The sequence below is a fragment of the Taeniopygia guttata genome, chromosome 1 (genome assembly GCF_048771995.1).
Source record: "Taeniopygia guttata chromosome 1, bTaeGut7.mat, whole genome shotgun sequence".
Lineage (NCBI taxonomy): Eukaryota > Metazoa > Chordata > Aves > Passeriformes > Estrildidae > Taeniopygia > Taeniopygia guttata.
The window spans coordinates 45,495,919-45,518,643 of record NC_133024.1 but is presented as its reverse complement, the minus strand read 5'-3'; the positions used below and the strand labels follow the sequence as shown (position 1 = coordinate 45,518,643).

Genomic DNA, 22,725 nt, shown 5'->3' with positions numbered 1-22,725 from the left:
AATAAGACTTCTATACATTAATCACAGAATATTTTCTTACAATAATAATTAGCACATATAGCAGAAACTTTTAAATTATTTTGATCTAGCAGGGTATTCATATCTAAATGGGGAGAAAAGAACCATATACAGAAATTATATGTAAATAAAAGAAAGAATATAAAAAATTAAACTGCTTTACACATTCCAAATATAGTTGAAAAGAAAAAGCTATTAGTGTTTCAACATTTTGACATGTAAGCCCTTCATAATCAAGAGAGCACAATAATAAACTCCATTCATATTAATTTCCAAAGAGAAATAGTATAATCACTCATATTCTGATAAGGCTGTATTCTCAGAAACATCCTTATTTCTTTCTACTCATCAGGGAAGTTTCCTTTTTTTTTTGTGAAATTGAAATAACAAAGAGCCATTAGACTAATCATATTCACAGAAGAAGAGCTCTTGGCATGTTTAGTTAATCACAATTTCATAGCAAGTGTAATAAAAAATATAGATGGAAAGATCAAAGGGAAAATTATCTTTCTTTTTGACTAAGTCATTGAACTTGTTTCAAGAATCCCGTTCATTTTCCATGGGTGGGAACCTCCCGGCAGATTTGCCCCATCCCTTATCAGTTGAGGAATTTCTCCATGGCATCCATGCTGTTTTAACAGTTGGACTATACATTTGTACAGCAGATGTCTGAAACAAAAATGTGATTTCCTATCAGAATCTGAGCATTTTTATACCTAGCAGTGGTTACTGGAGAATTTTTCTCCCAGCAAATGTAAGATTTAGCATGGTCAATACTGATTTTAAAGAACTACCTCTGACTTTCCTTTTCTTGTTGAATATTTTGTGTTACAAATGTAATTATATTTTAAGCTAGGGGAAAAGAAAATGCATAAAAATTAAGTGTAATAATTACTGCGTACAGCAATCTAGTGCATCCCAAAACATCTCAATCTTATTATCCAATTACTTGTTTTTATTAGGTATACAATCCTTTTCATATAGCAAGGTTAGGATGGTATAATGGTATAGTGCCCTTGAATGAAAATTAGAGTTTCATATTCCAGCTGTGCCCAAAGGAAACTGCTTCATATCTTTGCTTTTTTATTTTTCATATACAATGAGATAAATAATACTGAAACAAACTCATATTTATATGGCATTTCTTTCAAACAAGACAGACAGTTTTAGGCTTGTAAAAAAAGTAGAGGTTTAAATAATTTGTTCTTTTTTCAGTAATGTATGCATTCACTAGTTCAAGTAGGTTTCACTACATTAGAAGTTCACAAAAAATATATGTTCAAGGCATATTTCATAAATGTCTTTATATGCTTCTGAGCAGAGATTTGTGTATGAAACAATTGAAATTTAATAATGAGCACCAACTGCTTTATTTAAATAATTATTTTTCAGCACTCCCCTCAATAATATTAAGTGTCCATTTTTCTGTAAAGTATGGTGTTTCTACAAGCTATTATTCCCTTGTCACATACATTAAGCAAGATTAAGTCTTGTCTGGGGAAATGGTGCAAGCACTGTACACAAAATCTAGACAACAACAGGAAATTATATCAATTCATTTTAGCCAGATAAACTGACATCTTCACCAAAACCAATGCCTTCCTTGGAATATTGTGGAAAATTGCATAATTATAATTTCTTCATGTAATATGCAACTTAGTTCTGAATATTTAAGACATTTCAATATTTTTACTGTAATAATATGTACTTATACATTTATTTTATATATACATTAATATACATTAATTTATACTTATACATTTAATCACGAAGTAGTCTGAAATGTTTCAAGTAACTCTACAAAATAATCAGTACAATTCCATGCTTTAACTCCTCCCATGCTCCCAAATACTAGCTCATTTTTATCTCATTTTGCCTGCCTGCCTTTTCATCCTCAAGAGAGGCATAATTTTTTATGCTATAGTTCACCACAATTATTGCTTTAGGGGAACGGAAGAATTTAGAAAAAGAAATTATTGTAACAAGTGAAAGAAAAATCAAGCTTTTGATCCCAGTTTTATTTAGGTGCCAGCTAGACTTCTATATGCTCAGTTTTTATGATTTTTTTTATTAGGTACATTCAGAAGCAGGGATTCAGTCTTTTGAGGAATGTTTTTGATAGAAATTTAGGCATAGAATAAGTATTAGGCTTGATTATCTACAATAAATATGTACTTTTAAATATAGTTCTCTGGCCATACATTTTCTTAACTCATGATTGATATTTCAATATTGTATTTGCATTTTTATTTAAAGTATAGCATTATACTTGTTAAAATATTTTGATACAAAATTGCACCAAATATAGACTACGACCACAGAAGTAAGTAAAAACTAGGTACAAGACAGAGTGAAAAGTTCAAATCCGTTATCTCATAAATGCAGAGAAGTGTTCAGCTTGCACCCACCTTTTAATAAAGAATTAAATCTTTCCAAAATAAAATGCTTCTTGTCATGTGATAACTGATCATTCTAAACCTTAGAACTCACCTTGGGGATAGTCTGGGGACAGACGTGAAGACGTTAAGGAGACAGGGCACTAGCATCTAATGTATGCAAGTAGTTAAATTTCATATGCGGTGGACAGCAGCAAAGAACCTTGGTAGTGTACATTCATACGTCACCTAGGAGAGAGCAAGCTAAAGCAATAACTCTTTATGACAACATCAAAAAACTTAAAATCCCCTGCCAGATGGTAGGAAGGTCTATTTGCTAGGGTTATGTTGTTCTGTTTTTCTACTCAGGACATAAATTAGGGTGCAGGTGGTATGTTCTAGCACTTGTTATAGGTGTGTCTCACTGCTGGCTTCATTTGGTTCATTTGGAGCTGCAACAAAAACAACAACAACAACAACAACAACAACAAAAACTCCCACAAACTAAAAACCACAAACCAAATTAAAGAAAATAACCCAAAAACTCCATAACATAGGTCTAAAGGGAATTCCTCATCTCATAACTGGAAAGGTTTTTTTATTTTTTTAATTTTTGGTCCAATAAAACTTGGATTTGTGGTAGCTAGTTACCTTAAACCTGTTTGAAAAGGTTGGAAAATCTTTGGAGTGACAATTAAGTGTTTTCCATGACAAGGGCTACCAAGAAAATGGTAATCATAACAAAATGTTTCAAGTAAAAAGATTCGATTTAAGTTTTGCTGAACAAAAAGGAAAAAAAAAAAAAATTGTCCATAATGTCAAGGAGTAGATATTTACTGAGTCAGCCTATTAATTAACTATGTTTACCAAGAAATCGTTTATGCAGCTTAAGAAATGGCCAGCTTTAATTGGTCCCCTACCTCAGGGGAGCCAGGAACAACTCTTGTTAGGCTAGAATGACACAAATCTGGATCCTGACCAGCTGGAGCAGACTTTCTTCTTCCAATATGTTCTTATTTCCCTGCTGAGAAACCTTCTGCCAGAAAAGGCCCCTGTCAAAGTTTTCAGTGTGTCTTGTCCATCACTATCATGAGTCAACATTTTACTCCGTAACAGGTTTGTAAGGAAAACTTATTATTTGTCTGCTTTCACCTTTAATTAAGAAACCAAATTGGATTAAATTAGTTTGTTTAGGGAGCTTCAAAACAAAATTCTCTGTGTCTTATAATACTTTCTCTGTTGCATGTTTTAAATATATACCTTTAAGAGAAACATCAAGCCACTTTCTCAAATGGACAAACTGCATTTTTACACATGAAATCTGTTTATTTAAATAGAAAATTGGTATTAGAATATCAAGAGAGAAAAATCATGTAGTAGCCAGTAATAACACATATTGAATGTTGTTTTTCACAAAAAAATCCAAATTGTAGTTACTTTGTGATGAGTATCTTTCAAATTACCATTTCCTATTTAGAAATTTATTTGTTTTAAGTTACTCCTATTTCTAGGTGTTCCCATAACTGTGGCTAGATTAATGTAATTAATGTAATTAATTTATCATCAATTTTTCTTATAATGCATTAAAAATGAAAGTTGTAACACAATCTCTTACTTTCTTTCACTTTATAGAGAAAACCATTTAAAAATGAAAACTTTCCATACGTAAAGCTAATGAGCATTCAGACATTCATTATGAGGCATCAGGAAGTGTTAATTAAATTTTGTGGGGTTTTTTTGTGATTTTGTGATATTTTGTGATTTTTTTGGGTCAGAACTTAATTTTCCTTTCCAAATTAAAAGCAATGTTTTTATTATTACTTTCTTTTCTTTAAAATTCCTTTTGGTGTGATTGATTTGCAGTTCCCAGTGCTGTAGATGATGGTATTTTGACTTCATCAGACAATTTTCCTATCTTCATTAATTTATTCTTTTCATAAGTTTCTACCTATTCCTTTAAACACCAAGGATTTGGATTGATTTCATGGGTTATTTCACCACAGAATGTCTCATTTAATTCTGTAGGTGGTTGAAATTGCCTGATCAATAGTTTCTGTGCCTGTAATATTTATGGTAAAAGATAAAGGGAAAGAGTTTGATAGGATATTACCCTCTTGCCATGCTTCTCCACTACTAGGACATAGTGTTTTTAGGTACTATATGTCACCTGAAAGCTCCATATTTAACCATCTCCCAAGTGCATTCCTAATGTCAAAAAGAAATTGTGGGAGGTCTGCAAGAACCGTGGTATTTATGAAACATTTAGTAAATAAGCGGGGTGGGTGGAGAGTAAAGAATGATTTCTGGTTTAAGATTTCAGTTCTAAAACAGAAACACAAGTCTCTCTCTGTCAAAAACACCCCCTGTCTCATGTCCTTTGTCTCTGCAGTCCCTCTGGTCCAAGTTGGACCTGCACCATGGATCTAGGGGAGTGAGACACTTGTGATCACCGAAGGCAACTGAGTCCCAATCTCAACATTTGGCTTTTCCACCTTGGGCTTCATCCTCAGAGTACAACTGAAATTCCAAGTGGGGAGTTTACATGACAAGGTTTGATTGTATTCACTGAATATTGGTTTCTGAATTAGGTTATTGGTGCAAGTCTTTCCTTATTCTGCCTCCTATATATTTTTAAATTTTCAAGCTATTCTTCATTGTAACCTGTTGGTCTCTATTAAACAGTGGAATAATTGTAATCATGTATAATCATATAGAGCTGAAGCCTGCTCCTGCTCCAAAGCATCTCATGTCTTTAGGTTTTGATAACTCCACACAGAGACCTATCTTCCACTATAATGAGACTTTTACAGGTCTCAATACAATTAGATTTACTGTATTTTCATTTTGACTAACTTTGCAGCCTCTTCTGATTTTTGTTAGAAAATATTTTTGGAAGAGAATGTTTTTTTCATCTGAGTGTTCAGGCAAATGCCAAATGTATACCTGGGACCATTTAATTACATACATGCATTTCAGGTGGAAAACAATATATTACAGAGACAGAACATCAGCTCCTGAATATAGAACACCTAAAAGGAATAGTTAAGTAGGTGAGGTTTGCCTTGTGTTTTGTTCTTCTCTTTCATGCCAACCGCTTGTCAAGTAAAGGCAAACATACTAGAAAACAAGAACTTCATAACAAATTCTGTCAACAGAAATAGGAACAAATGAAATAATCAAATTGTATGAAAGTATATGTGAAAAATTTTCTTCAACTGTACCTGATCCATAATGATAATGACTTAGTGAATAATAAACAAAGATCCAAATTAGACGTCTGAATAAATAGATATTTAAGATGTCATTTTGCCTCATATAGAAAATCTATCTTTTAATTTATTGTGTATATATGCATATGTGTCCATTTCAAAATAAGATCAATTTACCAAAAAACCCCAAAAAGACCCTACAGATGTAAACTTATACCTGCAAGTAAGATTTCAGAAGTTTCAGGACAGCCTGAAGACCTGTAATAGGAACAAATTGATAATTGCAACCCCCTTTATACTTTACTCTCTTTAGGAAAAAACCAAACCAACCCATTGTCACGATCCGCTAGGACAAGTGAGGTGTTGTGATGGTTTGTTTACCGACCCCAAAAGTGCAAAAGGCAAACAGCAGGGGACCATCTGTTTAATCACAAAAAATGCACCTTTATTGAGTGCCCACAGCCAATGCAATAGAGGGATCAGAAAAGGAGATAAAGGATAGAAAGGAAAAGAGGGGAAGAGAGATATAGCTAGCAAATGGAGAGACAAAATCCTCAATTGTCCAGCCTCATAGATTTGCCATCGTCTGTGGGAGTTCACCAAAGTCTTGGCTAACTTAGGGGTCTTTTATGGTCCTCTGTTGAGTTGGGGGAACAGGTAATGAAGAAATGAGTGTATTGAAAACAGTCCATGTTCCAAAGCAGGGCAAGCCAATTTCAGCAGTGAGCAGGACCCATTGTTTTTTTGGACCTGCAGGCACCACTTGCTTCAGTCAGGCCAGCCCTCCCGTGTTAGGATTATAGGGGTCCCAGTCTTTGAGAGGGAGCTTCAATCTCCATCTGTCATAGTGGTCATGAGGCAGATGAGGGGTCTTCCATGGGAGATCACCAAAGTTACCCCAGAAAGTTCATTTGGCCAAGAGGTGGGAAGCAGGGTAAGTGAAGCAGGTGTAAGGATACAGAGCAAGCCGCTCCTTGCCAGGCCCTGCTCGAAGCAGTGCAGCATGGCAACACAGCAAACACACCTGCAAACAATCACTTGGCAAGCATCCACCTCACCCAGACCAGAAGTCCAATCGGGGTCTTCAGGATCTTATTCTCTGCCATTGCGACAATCGTGAGGCAAAAATGAGGGAAACTTTGGACTGTCTCTTACACCCTTCCATTTTAAAGAAAAGTTTGTTAACCTTAAAAATGTCACGGACATGATTAATTAATTAATATAGATAATGGATCAATCAAATTTGAAAGGAATCCAGGATCTGTCTAGAATTGAAGCTCCTGCTCAGAGCATGGTTAACACAATTCAGATAGTACTTCAGGGCTTTGTGCAACACTTCTACCTCACTCAGCAACCAAAATCTAGGGAAGACAGAGCTTCAAAAGCTGAAGAAATTCTTCAAAACACATATTTATTTTTCCTTAATATATTCGTAAGAATTATGGTTGAATAGCGTTTCAAATACATTTAATTTCAAATAAAAATGCCTCTGATTTTTCAAACTGAACCACAGAATTGGTCAGTCTGGAATGGATCACAGTGGTCATCTGATCCAACCTCCCTGCTCAAGCAGGGTCATCCTAGAGCACATTGAACAGGTTTGTATACAGACGTTCTTGAATCTCTCCAGTGAGGGAGACTCCACAACCCCTCTTGGCAATCTTTCCCAGTGCATGGTGATGTGCAAAGTAGTTTTTCCTCAGATTCAGGTGGAACTTCCTGTGCAGCAGTTTCTGCCTGTTGCCTCCTTTTCCTATTGCTCAGCACCACTGAGAAAATCCTGGGTCCATCCTCTTGACACGCTCCCTTCAGACACAAATTATTTTATATGTACGTACTTAGTTGTTTTTTCTCAAGGCTGAACAGGCCCAGCTCCCTCAGCCTTTCCTTGCAAGAGAGATGCTTAAATCCCTGGATTATCTATGTTGCCCTCTGCTGGACCTGGTGGTCCAGGAGCTCCATGTCTTCCTTGTACCAAGAAAAGCTCCGATTTAACTGGGTTTAAAGACTTGTCAGTGATTTCCATAAAACTCTAGAAAGTAAAACAGAGAGCCTATAAAGAATTACCTTTTTTGTGATATGTAGATGTAATGAAGAATATCTGCTATCCAAGATGGCAAAAAATAAAGAAAGGATAACATAAATACTTAAATGTAAATTATACATAGTAATGTAACCAGGGAAACAACTATCCTGTACTCATTTTTATGGCTGTCATATAGTGTCTGCTCTTGTACTCATAGTTTCCTTTTTCTCATTTATATCTGTCACTGGTTGCTATGTTCTCTTTAGTGAGAGATACCTTTCAGTATATCACTCATTACTATCATGATGCGACAAGTGACTTACCATTCTTTCTGGAAGGTGAAGAAATCAAAGTATGCTCACTGACAAAACATATGTTTTACTTAAAGGAAATATTTTATGGCACTGTTAAGATTTTGTTTGTTTGCTTTTTATCTTAAATTGTACACTAAATCTTACAGGAAATAATATAACTTGTTATATGTGCCAGGTAAGGTAAATACCTTCTGCTCTGCATTGTAAGTGCCAGTATCCCACTGTTCTCATCTGTATCTGTTAAAAGAACAGGTGCAAGGCATTTGTATACCAATGAGTCTCCCATGATACCTTCAGTTTGAATGTATGAATTGATGGAAACTTTCCTAAGCTGCAAAAAGCTTTTTGTCAAATGTATTTTGGCAGGGAACTGGCATCTTGTCATGTAACTGTGCCATCATATTATTCTGTACAATGTAATATTCTAGGAAAGAAATGTGTTTACATTCAGTTTTATCTTCTTTCTAAAACTAGATAATGCTAAGAGCAAAATCCCAGTTTTAGCCATTGAAAACACCATGTTCCCCAAGTGCTTGTTAGTCTCTGCTGAAGGCTGGATGCAGTGCAGCTGCACAGCCATTATCAGGTGATTGGGAAGAGCTGGATAAGATGGAGATGAAGCAAACCTATCTGGCTCCTTCCCTTCTTCACGTGGGAGCAGAATTTCTATGCAGACACTTTGAGTCATAGCTGGAGTTAGGTTGCCATCTTGGTCCTGATCCTGGCCTTGGCCCATGGGCACGGACTTCCACCCTAGGCTTGGGTTCACCTTGTCTGTGAAGTCTTGTCTGACCATTAGACACCTTGTTCACAATCCCTGTTCCGGACCTTCTCTCTTGATTAGATACTGTGGGGTTTGACAAGTTTCTCCTCTGCTGGCCTTTCTCACTCTTAGCTCCCAGCTTCCTGCTTGATCTCATCATTCCCTGACATTTAAGATCATGCAAAATAATGTCTTCAAAACTAGACAAAAAATAATGTTTCAATAAGTTTGGTCCATGATCTAATATCAATGTTGAAGATTAGAACTGACAAATAACATAATGATTTTATACTTCTACAACACAACACTGTAGTAATAATTTAATTTTAAACTTTTGAGAGAATTAGTTTTATAATTCTTCCAAAGGATCCTTCCAAAAGTGAAGTAGGATGTGTTGATCTTGACTCCTTGGTATCCAGTGATAGGATGGGAATGGTTCAAAGCTGCATCAGGAGAGAGCTGGCATTAGGAAGCATTTCTTTACCAAGAAACCAAAACTGGATTTTTGGAGATGTGTTCAATGCCCTAAGCCTGTCAATGTTTAAGAGGCATTTGGTCAATGCCCTTAACAACTTGCTTTAGCAGGTCATCCTGTCCTGTTCAGGAAGCTGGTAACAAAATTAAAGAGAACATTATGGCTGAAGAAGAATAATATGCTGGTAAATAGGTGAATTAATGTTTCAGCTACAGAAGATTGGTCTAAATTCATTATTACTAGTAACATTTTTTTTTGTTTGGTTGGTTTTTTTTGGGTTTTATTTGTTGGTTTTTTTTTGTCATGGTAAGTGTAAGACTGTTAACTAGGAATTTTTGGCTGCTAGAAAATTTTTAACATACATACATAGTGGTATTTCATAGAAAACCTAGTTCATCTAGGAGGCAATAACTTTAGAAAGATAGAGCAAAAACCAGATTAATAGGAATCAAAGAGAATTGATTGATGTATATTTCTTGCTTTTCTCTTCTTCTTCAGAATGGTTGATCTTGAATGAAATGGCTGCATCTCAGATCTTTCTCATACATCTCTCTTGCAGGTTCCAGATCTTCCATATCTTCAGATGCATCCGCAATTCAGAAAACACTTAAAATCTCTCCAAGATTTGTTTTTTCCTTTGGAGAAAGTAGAGTGTTATAAGCAGCTGTTGCGGTCTAACCCTGGCATGCACATAAGCCCCACACAGCCCTTTGCTCACTGATGTATAGAATCAAAAAGGCAAAAGTGAGAAAAGTAATGGGTTGAAATATAGATAATTTTAAAAGAAAAAAAACCAAAAACCAAACTGTGTACAGGCAAAGCAAAAGAAGGAATTCATTCACTACTCTCCATGTGCAGGCAAGTATTTAGCTATATCTCTGAAAGCAGGACTTCAAGTAGCCACAGCAGAGTTAGTTGCAAGACAAATGCCACAACTCCAGACATATCTCCTCACCCCAGATTTTACTGTCGAGCATGGCATGTTCACTCCAATTTTTACTGCTGAATATGATGACATGTGCTATGAAATATTACTTTTGGTTAGTTCAGATCAGCTGTCCCAGCTGTGTACTCACCCTCTCGGAAAGATGCGGACCTATTGGAGTGGACCTAGAGGAACTTGGTGAAATACTTGATATTTTTGATGTCCAGGGCTTGTACAGGAGAAGGTCTTGAGCAATTCCTGGGGTTTTTTTGGTATGTCTTTTTTTTCCTTCTTCATTCTCAGGGATCACAATTCTGTAACTCTTCATGTACTAAAAGTACACAGTACCATTAAGAAGGCTATCGAAGCCATTTGGTATGTAATGAAATGTAATTCTTAGTGTCTAGGTCACCACTAATCCAGTATGTGCACCCATAAGTAAGACATTCATTATATTTCTGACATATTAAAGGAGACAGGACATGCAAAAGAGATGTTCTGAATAACTTTCTCCTTGGATAAATCTTGAAGGGATATATGCCAGTTGTTCCAGCCTTTGTTTTGCATCAAGGCTTTTTAGTTTTCTTTTCTAGAAGGTCTTGAACACACAGAGCTGTGTTCATGCCAAGGAGAGGAAAGCAGATTATTCTGTGCAGTTCTGTTGCCACTGTAACACAATAAAGATTCCTTGTTTGATTACTTATATAAAATGTATCAGATTACCCATACTATGTGGTTTAAGTTGCCTAAGCCTATGTTACTGATATCACTGTGTCCATCACTGTCTCTGTTAATATGAAATTTAGGGATAAAATTATAATATTTTTAATACAAAAAGTTAGCATATAAACCCTTTAGATTTATTCTGATTTTGATATAATATATTTGAAAAAGTAAATAACCATTCAATGATTATTCAAAATTGTTAAAATTTTTGTTAAGTCTGGAATTTACCACGTATGCTTCACAGAAAAATGTATATAGTGTAGCCAAATTACACTAATCAAGTAGTCTTACAAGTGCTCTCAACTGGACATAAAGATACCTTTGAAAATGTAGTACCGTAGCCTATTTATAGGATCAGAGGGCAATTCTGGTGTAAAAATACTTACTTCACCAAGTCCAACCTCTTGGTCAAAGCAGGGGCTGCTCTGAGGTCAAGCTAAGTTTTTCAGTGCTCGGTCCAGATGTCCTGAAAGTTTCCAAAAACAGAGGCAGTGGAATCTGTCTGAGCAACTTGCTCTGTTGACTGGGCATTCTCATTGGGAAAAGGTTTCTCTTCACACCCAGAAACTTCCCTGTTTCAAATTATGCCCAGTGACTCTCATCCACCCACCATGCTGCATGGCTTAGTGGTGGGCTCAGCAGTGCTTAAGTTAACTTCTGGATTTAATTGTATTAAAATATTTTTCGAACCTACATGATTCTGTGATTCTATATCAAAGGACCTGCTCTGTCTCCTTTCTGACTTCCCCACAGGCAAATATATGCTTTTGTTAAGAGTCCCACAGTATCTCTTCTCCAGGCTGAACAAGCCCTGGTCTCTAAGCCTCAGCTCATAAGGGAAGTGATCCAGTCCCGACTGCCCTGGTGGCTTATCGATGTCTTTCTGGTACAGGACAGAGAAATTAGAATCTGTGTAATCAGCTCTGAGCAAAGGTATAAATAATCACCTGCTGACTGCTTTCATTAATGCTGCTGGCTATCTTTGCTTGTCAGGGCACACTGCAGGCTCAGCTCAGCTCAATGTCCCCCAGGGTCCTCAGGGTCTCTTTGCCAGAGCTGCTCCTTAGTCTATCACTACCCAGTCTAGCACTGCCAGGTGGTCGTCCACGTGTTAGGACTCTGCATTTTGCCATGCTGAACTTCATGAGGTTTCTCTCAGCCAATTTCTCCAGTCTGTCAACGTCCCTCTGCATGGCAGCATCTGCCTGACCTCCGCTGTATTGACTTGTTCCATAGCCAGACAAATTTATTGTCATCTTCATAAAAATAAATCAAAGTTTTCCTGTTCTTAATAGTTTTTCCGATAATCTTGCTTACAGAATGGGAATTTTTGAAAAAAAAAAAAAAAAGATAACTAAAATATTTAAAATAGTTAATACATTTCTACTCCAAGTATTATTTCTTGACTCTGTAAGATCATACACTCAGGCCATTGCATTATCTGTAGTGATTAGTAAATTAAATTAATTTGAAATGAAACTGAAGAAATATGATTTGATGCAGCACAGAAAATTCTACACCTTTTATACACCAGTTTGCTTTGCAAATGTATTCCTTACAATCTGCCTTTAGGCAGCTGGAGTTTATAATATTCCCATTAACAGATGCTCTAGGCATAAAGAGACAGGAGGTACATACACCACTCAGAACAAGAAAATCTTTAATATGGTGCAATTTTTTGTACCACTGTTTTCCATAACCAGAAATAAATGTGGTGAAGACTGACTAGATCAGTAAACCCCCTATGATACGATTAATTTGAAGATTACAAAGATGTTTTTAACACCATGAGTACTCAGTTATTCACAAGAAGACTTTCCACTGCACTAAGAACTGCAATAGTCAGAAGAAAACACCACCATACCCCTAGGAAAAAACACCCAACAATCCAAAAACAAACACAAAAGCAAACACTAGTCACTTCCCTTTACTAGACTATACTCTAAGAACATCAATTTTGGACTTGGGTATCAGAGAACTAGACTCCCTGACTAGTATTTAGAATAACTTTTTACTTAGAGACATTTGAGGTCAACACCATATCTATTTCTATCCAGAATGCTTAGACGAAAGAAAGGACTTTGTATTGTCAGAGGTGAGTACAGTTATTTATTCAAGAAGGAATGCAATATTTTCAATATTGTAAGCAGTTCATATCATCAAAACATGAAAGTCAGGAAGAAGGAGCAAAGTGTTCTTTTTCCTATCCCCTACGGAACTGTTTATTGCAATGGAAGGAGACAGCACACTGATTTTAAGGTTTGGTTTGTTTGTAGAGTCATAATTCAATTAAAATTCCATTCTTTAATTCAATTTTTTTTCAATTGACAACTTTTCATATTGAATTAATTCCTTTTCTATAGGAATTATTGGATTTTTATTGTATACACTTTTATCTTTTTAATGTAAACTCAAACTTATCTCTTTTACATCACTGATTGCTCAGTTTTCATAGGAGTATAAGGGGTGATTCTAAAGTAGTAGGTGGTATAAGTCATTCTTCTCCGCTTCTGCACAATTCATTATATTTACAAAATGCACTATGAAACTATTTGACCTGTTTTGAAAATGTTTCATCTTTCAAAATCAGAACAGTGTTATTTCTAAGATTATGAAACTTCATTGTATTCTTACTTTCCTGTCAATCACATTCAGTGTAAAGATTTGAGGTGGTTTCACTAATTTATTCAGCAATTTACTTTGCAGGCTTGTATTATGGTAGAAAAGACAGACATGCCAGAAGTTTGACAATGTATTACCAGTTCATTTCCTTTTAGAAAATTGACCTTCTGTCTTGCTGCCTTCTAATATGGCCACTTCAGAGGCACATCACATACTTTAAATATAGTGAGCTTTGCTCAAATTATTATCAATAAAGGCCATTTTCTTCCCCTTATATAAGTCTTTTTGCTTTGTTATGTCATTTGCAAGACAAATTAAGAGGGAACATGAATTACATTTCTTCTTAATGCAATTGAAATTGATAAACTGGAATAAAAAAACGTAGTAAGAAAAGAACCCCTCATTTTAGAAGAATAGAAGCCTATAAAGCAGCAATTTTGGTAAGCCCATAGCTAAAGAGATTCTGGCTTACATTACATATGCCTTTCCAGTAAATTGCATACTTCAGGGGCTAAAAATTCAGTATATGTGGTTTCATCTCAGTGTAATGAAAACTGTTTTGCTGATCAAAACATTTGATAGAAGACAAATGACAGTGAAAACTGAGTGGTTATTTCAATGATCAGCTGTAAAACAAAATGTATTAAGAAAACCCAAGCTCTGATGTATTTTTCAAATATCACATTACATTTGCAGATTTTTTTAAATCTGAAAGGAATTTGTCTCTACGCAATAGTGTCCTTAGTAATGACATTGAGTAGATTACCATGGCTATTCTGGAAGGAAGGTTTGCAAAATTCTTTCTATACATAAGAAAATTGAGTAAGTTCCCTCATGGAATAAGGGAAAAAAAAAAAAAAAAAAAGGGGATCAAATAGTATTGGAATATAATGGCATCTAAAATATTCTCCCTAGGTGAAGATACAGCTTTAGTAAAGAACATGGTAGAATTCAGGTATCTGAACTGTTTGGGAAGCAAAAATTCTACTCATATTAATCCCATTTCTCAGGTTCCTGGAGGTAAGAGATAGGAAAAATCTGCTGTAATGACTAGAGCAATTTCTTGTAAATGCAAAGTTCTTATCCTGTACTATTTATGATATATTTTCCAGCAATTTTTTTATAAAGCAACTTTATATCACATGCAAAACTCTCCATTTCTCTCCATAAAATATTTCACAGGTTCCTAGGAAGCTTATACTATTCTGACAAGAAATTACGACACGAGCAAGGAAACTGCTGATCAAAATTAAAAGTCCACTGCAGGCACAGTTGTGAACTTCTGGGGTGCTATCGTGGACCCTGACTGCAGGGCACCATGAGGCTGTTGTGGCCTGCCCTTCACAATTCCCATCCTGTGACACCCGACCTGAGAGGTAGGGCTGCTGCATGCCTGGCTCTCACAATGAAACAAAGTCAAGACAGAGCACCCATCAGGATTTAGGTGCTTGAAGCTCTTCCAAGACTGTCAATACAGACATGTCAGGCTCCTTTCAGAAGACACCCCAAGACTCATAAATGCTGAAGGGCTCTGTGTGGTTAATATGTCAAAGGGAAAACCCTTGCATGACCAAGCAGCCATTTGTGATGCAGGATCTCAAGTTTTTCTCTAGGACCCTTCCACAATCTTTGTGTTTACTCCTCAATGTCTTAAATTAGAGTTGTGTTTGCTTCACATTTAAAGCTGAAAAAATACTAATTGTATAATGATAACAATTTAACCAGACTGTCAGCTGCTTTCTTTCCAGAGTGCATAGTGGTGATTCTGTGATTATATTAGCAATCGATGAAGCACTTGCTTCTAATTCCTTTTTATCACCTACGTGACGAAACATCATTCATGGCAATTTTATGTATTATTGCTGCTTTTATATGAGGGCTACAGTCCTTTTACCTTTACAGTTTTACCAAATTGCTTTAAAGCTTGAATTTATTATGAAAGAAATCATGGATTAGCAATAAAAATTGCAGCAGCTGTGTAACAAAGAAGTTCTTAGAAATCTGTGGACATGAACCAACTGTGCATAATTTTCTAAGGGATTTTGAATTAAGCATATCCATGGTACTGAATTTTAATTAATAGAGTTGACTATTCTTTTCAAAACTTGCACCCGCATGATATGTAGTGAGTACTTGAGGAAGAGTCTACCAACAACCATGGCTCTCTCCTCAAAGAAAAAACCCTCAGTCTTAATGAAACTAAGATTTACCAGTGATAGACTATATAAAGAGGTTTGGGATTTTTATTTCCTGTTCCAAGGATAAAATATCTCCTCACAGAGAAAACACTTCTCTTAATCTTCTGTGTATTTTGCTTGTGCATTTTATTTTATAAAATGTGCAGGTAAAATGCATAAGTTGTCATATGAGAAAACAGGTGAAAACCTCTACCATGTTTCTCCCTTTCCATGTTATGCAGAAAAAATCTGTCTTCCTATGCCTGGCCACCTGAGTCTTGCACCTCAACAGGGCACCTCTACCAGGTAACTGGGGCATTCCTCTGGTCTGAATTCCCTCTCAGCCAAAGTAATATGGTGTTCTCTCAAAAAAAAAATTCCTGTGGTTTTGAAAAGGCCCTGCTAAGAATGGCCAAATTCCCAGGCAGTAGCTTACAGAATTGAGGATAGAGGAGCGTGACATCCTAAATTTGGGGTACTCTTGAGCTCAAGAAAGAGGCCATAAGACCACTTAGAATCAGACAGATTTCCTAAATTCCTATCCAAGCAGTGGGTCCAGTAGCCAGTGAATTGCCTAACCTTTCATCTGGAACTACAGAAGGCTTTATATTTCTCTGAAATTTGATCAGATAGGCTAATCTAATGGAATTTTCATCTAAGTCAATAGGATTTACCAACTAAATGTGTGGCCTATATAATCATGAAAGAACTCTCCTGAGAAATGAAAACCTTTTTTGTTTTTTTCTTTTTAAATAACTAAGGTTTAGCAAAACCAGAGCTTAACTGGCATCACCGTGAAGTTCATTAGGATTTGTCCAAGGTCAATCAGGAACTTTGGGACAGGTCATGATAATAAGAACAGATCTTAGGACCATCTTTAATTTTTGACAAAAAATAATCCCTGTAAGTGAATTATCCTCTGTATGTCAAAATTGTAAGATCCTGTCATCTTTTGAACAGACAAAGTTCAATTATTTTGGACTGTGAAAGAAGAATTTCTCAGTAAACCATAGTAAATGAGTCTGTTCAACTACAATATACCCTTACAATCCCAAAGAAAACAAAACATGAGCTATTAATATAAAAAACCACAAACCTGTATTACAGAGTAATTTAAGGTAATTTCATGCTACTTTAAGATGTTCATTATTTAATATTTTCATTGACACAGATTTTTTTCAAGAGAAATTAAATGGCACTTGGAATGGTGAAATAAGCAACTGGTTCCTAAAGATATATCACTGACTATGTTTTGAAGTAAGATCCTGCTGATCTTGAAATCAGTAGACAAAATTGTAGAATCTCTGCAGTAACAGCAAGGAATGTATTTTACAGCCCCTGAAACACATTGAGTACAGAATATTCTTTTTTATCTATGATATAGAGTCCTTTGAACTTGTGACTATAAAGACTTGAGCTAATTGCTCTTTTATTAAAGGCTTGAAAAAGCCAACAGGGTTTTTTAAAACTTCCTGTAAAGAAATACATTTTTAGATAACAGCTCTCTATTCTAGCTCTCAGCATGGCATCTTGCTAGGAAGAGAAATAACAATATTCTGCATAGCTTCATTTAAAAAGAGTGAGAGGGGCTTATTTTTTCCCCTAGTTGTTCCATTTTCTCCCCAGGTTCTGCAGAGCTTACTGGAGAAGAGTCCTTAAAATGCCAAGAGCAGGTTTTAAATGTTATATACAAATTATTTTTAGGAGTGAGCATCCTTGATAAAATATTACAGTTCATGTATATGCAACATGTTAAGTATACTTCAGTGCTACAAGCTTGATTTACATTTGTAATAGATGATAATTAGTGTGCCAGGAGGAAAATCAAAGGAGAGATGATGATGCAGTGAAGAACTTGATTAGTGATAACTCTGAAGAGGATGAGACATGAGAGCCAAGAGACACATCATCTTACACTTTTCTTTTATTGGACAAGAAGAGGAATATCATTACCAAGGCTGAGTAAAGGGCTGAGGTACTTCTGAGTCTTCTTTGACTTAGTCTTTAAGAGAAGTACCAGTTATCCTCAGGCCAAGCAACTCCCTGATCTGATAGACAGGACATGGAGCAGAAGACACCCTTTGAATAACAGAAGGAAGCAGTCAGTGGCCTGCTGTGCCACTTAGAGGGTCAGAATGGTCTATGGGGCTGGGTGGAATTAATCCGAGGATACAGCTCATCAAGCCATTATTTATTATCAGCCCTGGTGAGATGGGGAGGTAGCTGGGAAGATGCCTGGAAGTTGGCTAATGTGACACTATCCACAAGAAGGGCTAGAAGGAGGATCCAGGGAACTGCAGGTTTATCAGCCTGACTTTGATGCTGTGAAGGACTATGGAAGAGATTATCTTGAGTAAGGTCCTGTCGCACATACAGGACAGCATGGGGAACAGGCCCAGCCAGCATGGATTTAGGAAAGGCAGATCCTGCTTGACCAAACTGATCTACATTTCTGACCAGATGACCTGACTAGTGGGTGAGGGAAAGGCTATGAATGTTGTTTACCTAGACAAGCCTTTGACACTGTCTCCCACAGCATTCTCCTGGAAAAGCTGGCAGCCTACGGTTTGGACAGATACTCTCTTCACTGGGTCAAAAACTGGCTGGACAGCCAGAGAATTGTGGTGAATTTTTCTACATACAATTTGTGGAGGGTCACTCCCGAGATTCCCCAAGGTTCAGTATTGGGGCCAGTCCTGTTTGATACCTTTATGAATGATCTGAATGAGGGGATCGAGTGCACCCTCAGTAATTTCACAGAAGACACCAGGCTGTGTGGGAGTGTCATTCTGCAGAAAAGTAGAAAGACTCTGCAGAGACAGCTGGACAGGCTGGATCAGTGGGCTGAGGTCAAGGTCATGAGGCTCAACAAGGCAAAATGCTAAGGCAGCACTTGTGTCACAACAATTCCAAGCAGCACTACCGGCTGCAGGAAGAGTGCTTGGAAATCTGCCCAGCAGAAAAGGACCTGGGGGTTTTGATTGACAGCCAGCTGAACGCGAGCCATCAGTGAGCCCAGATGGCCAAGAAGGTCAATAGCATCTGGACTCTATCAGCAATAGAGTGGCCAGCAGCACCAAGGCATCTTGATGCTTCTGGTATTACCCTTCCCTTCTCCTTCTAAGTTGGGAGAGGGTTCACATAAATTTTTCTCCCATGATATAACCATGAATCCCACAGCTGAAAAGTCTCTCCAGATCTGTACAGTTATTAAAATGCCTTTGTACAGGGAAATGTCTTTGGTGAGTCCTGTGGAATGAGATTACTTGAGGAATATAGAAAATATTTTCATATGTTCAAAAAAAAATGCAGAAAACAATAGTAAGCATCAGAAAAGAGTATAAACATCTGATTTCATGGTAAAGCCAATATTTATAGAGTTCTCTACTTAAAAGCAAGCTAGATCCCTAAATAATGAAGACAGTCGCCAGACACACAGCTACAAGAATGAAATAAAATAAATATTGAAATATGTGGCTGGAGAAATAGAGAAAAATTTAAAATATAATCACATAAAAATGTAAAAGATAAATAACAGAAAAAACTTAGCAGCAATGAATAAAATGAGAATTTTGCTGTAAAAGGTAAGAAATTTTGGGAAATTAGAAGGCTACGTGCTGACTTGAGGCTAATTTTTTTTAAAATTCCAAGAAAATGGATAGCAAAATGTTCTAAAACTAGAAAAAAAATTTGGTTAAAACCCACCTAGCTAGACTTAAAAGAGTTATGGCAAAAGTAGGAAAAGGCTATATGAATGTAGGTTGATGTTAAAGGAAAATAAGCAAGATGGATACAGAGAAAAGAAGTATGGTCAATAAAAAACTAAACATGGTAATGTGAAATGTACATTGAAATGGCTCTTCACAGCAGTGAAATAAGCCATAATCTTTCATTTTGCACAAATTGTCAGGCTTTTCAAGCGACTGGATAAAAATCACAGCAAATGTGAAAGTACTCAAAATAAGGAAGATTAAATAGTTCCTCTGTGGATTTCCTGACCAGTAGAAGAAAAAAGCAAAAAAATTTATGAGAAACTGAAGGACAGTAAAGTGACTTGAAAATGGATGGTGCTAGGGAATTCACAGATCCATGACTTCAATGACAGTTTCAAAAAAGGTGTATGATTTAACTCGTGTGTCTGGAATCAGGGCTAACACTATTAATAAAATAAATGTTGAGAAGGTCTGTGTGAGAAGATCTGACACGTTTTTCTGTACTTTTTATATCCCCGTGAATAACTATCATATCTGATAGTTGAATGTTGAATGTTGAATCTATAGGCATCTGTTTTTTGACTGACTAATATATGAGATACAGCAAATTTATGGATTTCCTGGCACAACAACATTTTTACCTGCCAACACTTGCAAATTTAGACCTCGCAGTAAGTATGATTATGAAAGACAAAGTATGCACCTCTCATCCTAATATTTGGCTTAACAAACTAAAATATATGGGTTTTTGTGCTATATTATCTTCAATCTTTGATGTATAAAATTATTTGTAATTTAATAAGCGCAATTTTAGAAGACTTCTCTACAGAGATTTACAACAGTGTACATGTTATTCTGAAAACTCAATTTCTAATAATTAATTTTCTACACCTACAGTAGAAAATAATGCCTGTGCATAATTTCTTTTATTTTTTTGATTTTTTTTTGTTTGTTTGTTTTTTGACATGTTGTTGAGAATTAAACTTTATTAGCATTCAAGACATTCAGCAAAAAAAAAAAAAAAATTCCTGTGTTCATTATCGTGCTCTTTATGGTCTTATCTTTGAATTTTTTTCTAAGTAGTAGAACTACTAAAATGCTAATAGTTTTCTTGTGTTTCATGTAGTTTAATGCTTATTAGAAGTAATATGCTGCAGCACAGAACCCTTCTTTTATTTTAAAGCATTTTGTATGGCTCCTAAAATTTTTTATTTCTAAACAGATATTTGATGGTTTTGCTTAAAAAATTTCTTTTTGCATAAACTTTTCCATTAGATGAACATTTCTGAAGATAAAGACAGAGTTATTATACAATTTCTATAAAATCTGGAAAATACAACAATCATACTTTTGAACTAGCATTAACATTCCATTAACCAAAAATTTATTCTGTATTAAAATATTTTTGACATTTCATATATGCACAGTTCCTCTCCTTAAGATACTGTAAATCAATTTTTTTGGAATTCCCCCAGTAAAAGTCATAACATGGTTACATGGATTCTTAATATGATATTATTAATTCTCTATGCTTCACTTAAAAGTATTTTGTTTACATGATAGAAAGAAGAAAAGGAAGACAAAAACAAAATAAAAAAACAAAGACAATAATAAAAATTGTGATATTTACAGGCATAGAGTAGCGTATTCTAAGAGCCCAAAACAATATATTTAATTTTATTTTTAACTTCTATCATCATCAAAACAACCTAAGTGTCTCTATAAGAAGAAGAAAATACAGTTCATCCTGTTAGGGGAGAAAATAAAGTAAACAGAATCAGTACCATAAAGCAACACTATATAATACACATATTATCCCCCAGTTTATGTCCTTTGGCTTTAAAATTTGCAATATGCAAAGGTTATCAAATACTTATCTCTTTGATTCTTTTTTTCCGAAAATATATGCAAGAAAAATTGTGTCTCTCTCTTCTCTTCCTCCGCATTAATCAGAGAATATACCATGGGATGTTTCACCTAAACATAAGCATATCTTTACCTCCTGCTATAACTAGAAAGAAAAACTCTTAAAACATGAACCTTATTGCTATTAGTATCATTAGCCCTGTGATGTGTCCTAAAATCCTTATATTCTATGTACTTTTCTTTTGCTCCTTAGTATATTTTAGAATATATATTTTATTTTGTTATCTAACTCAAGGTGACATCACTATACATTATTATTACTATTATTATAGGTGTTCAATTTTTAGTGTATTTTCAGTTTGTTTATGAATTTTATATATCCTCTTCCTTTCCCTCCTGCCGGTGGTTTCTCTTTTCCTCTCCTCTGTAGCAGCAAAAGTCATAGCCATCAGCTCTGCAACTTGTGTGGCTTTTGTTAACAATTTTTATTAACCCTGTTGATTTTGTCACCACCTTAGTTTGTCACCACCTTTGTTTGTGTGATTGTGTCTTCTTGTGTTGAATAAGTGTTCTATAACCTTTGTCAGGTTATCTGATAACATGATAATTACATTAAACAAAGACCCGGTCCGAGTCAGAAAGACAATAACAGGTAGAGCAACCCCAGTGACTCGCTCAGTGAGCTGAGGACACTGAATTGGCTGCTTCTTGGGGCATTCAAGCACCCAGCCCATGGGAGTAAGCTGTCTGTCTGCTGTCTGCATTAAGGGAATGCAGCAGCCAGACTGCAGATACAGAACTCACCTGGGTCCTGAAGATTTTGGAGACAGCCAGCTCCATCAGCTTTGTTAAACATTAATTGGTTTTATTCTGAAGCTATGTCCACTGTCCCTTAAAAAAGACTGTAAATAACTTTCTATCATCTCAGCTCTGTATTTTTTCATTGTAACACTTCCCATGCTGTTGAACTAATATCAATCTAAAATATACTTTACATCTACCAAACAGTCTCTTTTACTTCTGTGTTGGGTCTGGCTGATTTGGAGCTCATTTTCCCATCACAGCCCTCTTAGTGCTGTGCTTTGCACTAGTAGCTGGAAAGGAGATGATAGCAACCCATTGCTTTGGGTACTGCTGAGCAGGGCTGGCACAGCATCAGTGCCAGCTCGCTAACATTTCCTGCCATCCCCCGTTACGGGGCTGGGGGTGGGCAAGATGCTGAGAGGGGACACAACTAAACCAGCTGAATCAGTTTAAACACAGGGGTATTCCATAGCACATGATGTCAGTTGGGATGTAAAAGCTAAGGAAAGGAGGAGGAACAGGGTGGGGCATTTGTTTGTCTTCCTGGGCAACTTCGATAAGTGGTGAGGCTTGCCAGGAAGCTGCTGAAGAGCACTCACTGATGGGAATCAACTTTTTTTTTTTCGATTATACATGTTCAAACTTCCCCTCTTTCTGCTTTACTAGACTTTCTTAACTCAGCCTATGAATTGTTTTCTATCTTATTTTATCT

The 22,725-nt window shown here is 36.0% G+C and overlaps 1 long non-coding RNA gene across 1 annotated transcript in view; it reads left to right on the top strand.

Annotated features, from left to right (window-relative positions):
- The window catches only part of LOC140683888 (uncharacterized), an 82,381-nt gene extending 63,114 nt beyond the window's left edge, over window positions 1-19,267 (top strand). Inside the window, exon 2 of the long non-coding RNA XR_012055479.1 lies at window positions 4,783-19,267. This is a non-coding gene — a long non-coding RNA (uncharacterized lncRNA). The remainder of the gene's footprint in view (window positions 1-4,782) is intronic.
- Window positions 19,268-22,725: the final 3,458 nt, after the last annotated feature.